Below are 6,416 nucleotides of genomic sequence, written 5' to 3' on the forward strand. Positions count from 1 at the left end.
TATATGTACGATGAAATGTGTATTCATAATATATATACTTCTAATTCTGCTGTTATGTTACAGTCGCAGTGGCGAAATATGTTAGGCCAGCTGGCTCGGGGGACAGCTAGGCCTAACCTGGCGAACCTAGTGGCTGCTAATGTAAGTAAATGAAAAATACTTTTATATATAATTTAATATAGTAATATATGTATAATAACAAATAATAATAATAATATATACTTATACGTTGCAGAGAGAGCTGAAAAAACTTTTTAAAAGAACTGTTTATGGCCCCCAGAAGAGGGGCAATGAAAAAAGAAGAGGAAGAGGAGGAAGAGGAGGAAGAGGAGGAAGGGGAGGAAGAGGAGGAAGAGGAGGAAGAGGAGGAAGAGGAGGGAGAGGAGGGAGCGCCAAATATATCGTTAATTTTTATTAAATGTAAGTTTGAATAAAAAATTTAAATTAAATAATGGTAAATTTAGTGCCAGCACCAACGGTTAAACTACTGTTATTCGTTAATTTTAAGAATTTTTAAATTTTTAAAGACTGATTTGGTATTAAGTAATTTTTGGGGGCTGTTGCCCGTCACTTTCGTTATAAATGGAATAAGTAAAATTTTATTATTTGTACGAATTATAAATATTATTGATTTCTCTCTTAATTTAATATAGTTGAAACCTGATTACCTGATTATAAGTTATAGTATTTATTTGCGTGTGTTGTAGAAGAAGAAAGTAATATTAATATAAGTAAAAGTGATTTTTATACTTTTTGTATCAGGGTTAATTAAAATAAAGTTAGTGTTTTTAATTATCTTTTAATTATCTTTTTAATTTGAATAATTCCATGTACGAACAGAATTCAACGAATGATTTGCAAAGCTGATTTAATAATAAATAATCGCGTTAAGGGACGTAAAGCATTTGTTTATTAGAGAGATATGAAAAATATTATCAGTAAGAAACTCACCCATTTAGTTGAGGATACATTTGCTGGCTGAAATTCACGATGTCGAAGGGCACTGACCTTGTACAACGTACAGCTGATCTTTCACTGCACTGTCACCAAACACTGATCACTTAATTAATCACTGATAATCCGAAACATTTGTGGATATTACGAAAGATGACTGAGACGCGTTTGCAGATAATCGTTTGTACGACACGTTCGCGGATAATCGTTTATTCGACGTGTTCGTTCGGCAGTCGACGTTTCACTGCCAAAAAATCGAGGCCTCGACCGTGGGCCCTTGTCGTTCGTCGTTCGGCCGTCCGAGGAAATGACACTCGATACCGCAGGGTGACAGCGAGGCGGACACAGTTTACGTCTCGGCATATCTTGTTTATTTCATTTGGTGGTACCCTGCGCTTCGAAGAAAATGGTATCGGGTGTTATTTCCTCGGACGGCCGAAAGACGAACAAGGGCCCACGGTCGATATTATATTTGAAAAAAGGAATTACCTGATTATAAGTTATAGTATTTATTTAAGAATAAATGTAATGATTTTAAAATGTGTGTGCGTGTGTTGTAGAAGAAGAAAGTAATATTAACCCTTTGCACTCGAGGCCTTTTTCGCTTGCGCAAACCAGCAACTCGAGACGATTTCGGACAAATTATGCAAATATTTTAGAAGTAGTTTACAAATATTTATTAACAAATAAATGTATAAAAATAATAATATTTCACTAGTTTACTTATTTATACGTTGAAAACAATAAACTTTGATAAATATTACACTCTGTAATTAGTTTTGGTGTGACATCTTGTAAAACAATATCCTATATTATATAATATAATATAGTAATATATATAATAACAAATAATAATAATAATATATACTTATACGTTGCAGAGAGAGCTGAAAAAATTATTCAAATGAACCATTTATGGCCCCCAGAAGAGGGGCAAGGAAAGAAGAAGAGGAAGAGGAGGAAGAGGAGGGAGAGGGGGGGGGAGGAGGGGGAGTTCTAAATATGTTTTGAACTTTTATTAATAAAAAAATCGTTTTTATCATTTCTGTTGTTCATTTTATTTACGAATTGCTCCATCACCATCAGTTTTTTAAATAAACGAACTACATTTAAATTATTTGTTTACTTCGCATTATCTACATATCACATCCAATCCCACTAGCACTGTCCGACGATTCAGAAAAGTCTAAGCTGAGGGGCTTCGGTTGTAGAAAGGACCATTTTTTTATAATTGTTCAGATATTTACAATATTCGACGAGCGTTCTTGCTGCAACTGCCGCGCCGCTCACGACTGCCCCGCACGCCACCTTCCCCTGGTCTAGTAACCTAGCGCGCGGCAGAATATCTTCGTGACAACTGTTCGTATCAACCAAGATGGACGTGCCAATATACCAGTGAGCAGTTTGGGAGTTGGATATTTCGATTCAGAAAAGTCTAAGCTGTTGGGCTTCGGTTGTAGAAATGACCATTTCTTTATTATTGTTGAGATATTTACAATATTCGACGAGCGTTCTTGCTGCAACTACCGCGCCGCTCACGACTGCCCCGCACGCCACCTTCCCCTGGTCTAGTAACCTAGCGCGCGGCAGAACGGGCTCATGAAGCAGGAATCAGTTTCATGAAACTCAGTTTGTGAAACGGTTTTGACGACATGGCAACATTGCGGCGAGGAATGAAATGTGGCAACCATGTTTAGTCGCTATCCTTCTCTTTTAGCTTGCTTTCTCTCTTCCGTTACATTTTTACCGATACCCGTGATCACAGAAACATATGCGTGTGCCACCTGCCGGTCGAAAATATTTCTAATTTGGTTTGTCTAATGTCCGTTCGCACAACTGTAGCGCGACGATCAACTCGGAGTGCTGGCTGATCTGACCCGGCCCCTTAATGCCTGTACCACATGCCAAAGGAAAAAATTAGTCAAGATTAAGACACGGCAGCCGATGGTCATTACAGACACGCCGGGTGCCGCGTTTGAAAAAATTTCCATGGATATCGTCGGTCCTCTACCTACGTCACCAAAAGGTTTCTCCTATATCCTCACCATGCAAGATCTGCTAACCAAATATTCCTTGGCCGTACCCCTTCGCAACGCAACCGCAATCGAGATTGCAGATGCCTTTATTAAAGAGTTCATATGCAGATTCGGCGCACCCAAAGGTATTCTTACCGATCAGGGCACCAACTTCCTAAGCTCTCTCATGAAAAATATCGCGAAACGCTTTAAAATTTCACAATTCCGCACCACCGCATTTAGGCCGCAAAGCAACGGGTCGATCGAACGCTCGCACCACGTCCTGACGGCATACCTGAAACAATACATTTCGAAAGGGAACTGGGACGAGTGGCTGCCGTATGCCACATTTTCATACAATACGAGCGTCCACGAGGGAACCTCGTTTACACCACATGAGCTAGTATTCGGTGTAACGGCGCGGACCCCCTCGGCAAATACAGCTGTCCATGATTCGTCTGACGAATCCTATAGTAAATACCTCGAAAACCTACAAACAAAAATCTCCCAAACGATAACAAAGGCAAAAGAAAATCTAAATACCGCTAAACAAAGATCGAAGACGTACTACGACAGAAAGGTTAACGCGCAAGAATTCTCCGTCGGAGAGTACGTATTTCTTCTCAAAGAACCCAGAAAAGGGAAATTCGATGACGAATATTTGGGTCCCTATTACATTATAGAACGCGTGAACGAATGTAATGTGCGCTTAAAATTTAAGAATGGCTCGCGGGTGGTACACACCAATAAACTAAAACGCGCCCCCAACCCAGTGACACGAGTGCGGTGCGCGACAGTGACGTGTTCCCCCACCCCGCCCACGAACATTAACAAAGCGACCTCGAGACAATACATAACCGCGAGCGAGCTGCGGGAGACCATTCATTCGTCGTCCAACACCGCCAAGATGCAGACTCCGATACCGCTCTTCGTGCTCGCGATCCTGCAACCGACCACCGCCTTAATCGGTTACGACTGCGGAGGTTCAACTTTAAATACTACGACCGTCTCTACAGTGGACCGACCCCTCTGCGAACTCGCCGACGACAAACCGACAGTCCAAAATACGAGCGTGCAATTACTCCAATTAATCGATTTCGAAGAAGCCACGGCAGTGCAGTGCAGAGTGGAAATAGACCGCACAATTTATTATTGCGGAATGCACTCGCATATGTCAGTCGTAAACAACGGTCGCCAGCAATATCTCCTTAACACTCCGAGAGATACCTGCAGAACGATGCATAGCTCAGGTATATTAATCCTACCTCCCGCCGGGCAGTTAGCCGGATTAACGGGTAATAGCACGACGGTCAGAAGCATTACCCTGGCCGGATCTATCCTACAAGACGGAACTTGCGGCGGTACAACTTACAGTGACCCTTTCGGAACATGGGACAAGGTGGTAGTCCAGGCAATAATAAGGGTGACCCTTAAAAGTTTCAACGCACCGGTAAAAATTTCTACCAACCAAATATACCTGCCTACCGGACATCGCTGCTCCCTTGATAAGGAATACTGCATGGACCCGGAAGACGGATTTACATTTTGGGACAGCCTGCCCATCGACCGCTGTCTTTTCAACAGGTATGAAGTCCTTTATGAAGGTAGAGCCACGAAAGTATTTTCGGAAGAACACCGCGGAACCCCGACATATACAGTAACTTCAGGCGACACGGCTTTCGCTCTCACTAGCACGGGACGCACGCAAATCTGCGGCTACACCCTCATCAAAACGGAGCATCCGAAAATTCTCTTACTAGAAACCGAAAGAGAAGGAAAATTTAAATCTATTTCGGGAAGCAGAATTAACAACCTCGATATCTTTACGTATGTAAACACGAAATTTATATACGTCGAGAAACACCTTAAATCTCAAATAATCGCGCTTTATCAAGATATAATGAAGCAAAAATGCATACTAGAACAACAAGTGCTCAGGAACGCAATATCGCTGGTCCACATTTCCCCGGCCGAAGTAGCCATGACAATCACCAAAGAATCCGGATATATGGCCGTGCCAGCTGGCGAAGTAATTCATGTGATTAAGTGCACTCCTGTCCAATGCACACTCAGGAAGACGGACGAATGCTTCGACGAACTTCCCGTCACATACAAGAACGACTCGTTCTTCCTAACACCAAGAACGCATATCCTAACGAAAACTGGAACCAAAAGGATATGCGACGAGCTGATTCCATCGACTTACAAAATCCACGGAACGTGGTACAGGATGACGCCACGCCCGACGGAAAGCATTCCACCTCCACCACTACAACCGCTAACATCATCCGTCTGGAAATATACAAACCCGGCAAACCTGGCCACCGGCGGAATTTACACGCAAGAGGATGTGCAAAAACTTAGCGACCATATAATGTTCCCCATAGAAAGGATAGCGGTAGTAAACGCACTCGCTCAAGGAGCATCGGCAAGGTCATACGCGGACGGCTCAGTGAAAATGCTCGGTTTAATAGACGAGGAAACACTACAGAAGATCGCAGAGTCAACAGGGAAGAGAATATGGAGCGGATTCATCGAGTTCGGCTCAGTAATGGCGGGACTGATGGGAATATACCTCGCCTTACGCATAATTAAATTGTGCATTAATACCATACTCAACGGAATCGCCCTGCATGCAGCTTACGGCTGCAGCCTCCAACTCCTCGCGGCTTCGTGGAGCGCGCTGACGCACTTCTGCCTGTACTTAATGAACAAACAAAGTGACAGTGAAGTGACCCCTCAGTGTACCACCGCGGAATGCATCCCCGTAGACAAGTTAGCTAGTAAACCAGAACCATTGAACTCGAAAACTAGAAACTCTAAGAAGTTCGAAGACTCTATTAAACGTACTAGTAAATTCATGTCTTATAGGACAACACCCCTCTTTACCGACAGCGACGAGGAAGAAAAATAACCTCCGTCATTTTTTTTTCCCAAGGGGGGGGGGATGTTACGTCCTCCGACGTATTGCGTAGGTTAAGTTACCATAATTGCATAGACTAAGGAAGCGAATTACACATATAATCCATTTATACACTTGCTGAATCAACATGTTACCAAAAGCGTTCCATTATCGACCGTCGATGTTACCAACCGTTGATCGGTTACCGACTTTACCGACCATCAATGTTATCGACCGGTTACCGATGTAACCGACCATCAATGTTACCGACCGCCGACCGATTACCGACCGTCGCTCCGTTATCGACCGGTCACCGACATTACCGACCGTCGCTCCGTTATCGACTGGTTACCGACATTACCGACCGTCGATGTTATCTACTGTCAACGTTACCGAACGACGTTCCGTTACCAACCAATTATCGACACTCGTACCATTATCAACCCACTACCATGTTCAACGACACGCCACGAGCGCTGCGGAATGCACAGCTCCCCACTCCAGTGACTCCCCACCAGGACCAACCGGCAACATGGCTGCCAAGG

The sequence above is a fragment of the Megalopta genalis genome, unplaced genomic scaffold (genome assembly GCF_051020955.1).
Source record: "Megalopta genalis isolate 19385.01 unplaced genomic scaffold, iyMegGena1_principal scaffold0779, whole genome shotgun sequence".
Lineage (NCBI taxonomy): Eukaryota > Metazoa > Arthropoda > Insecta > Hymenoptera > Halictidae > Megalopta > Megalopta genalis.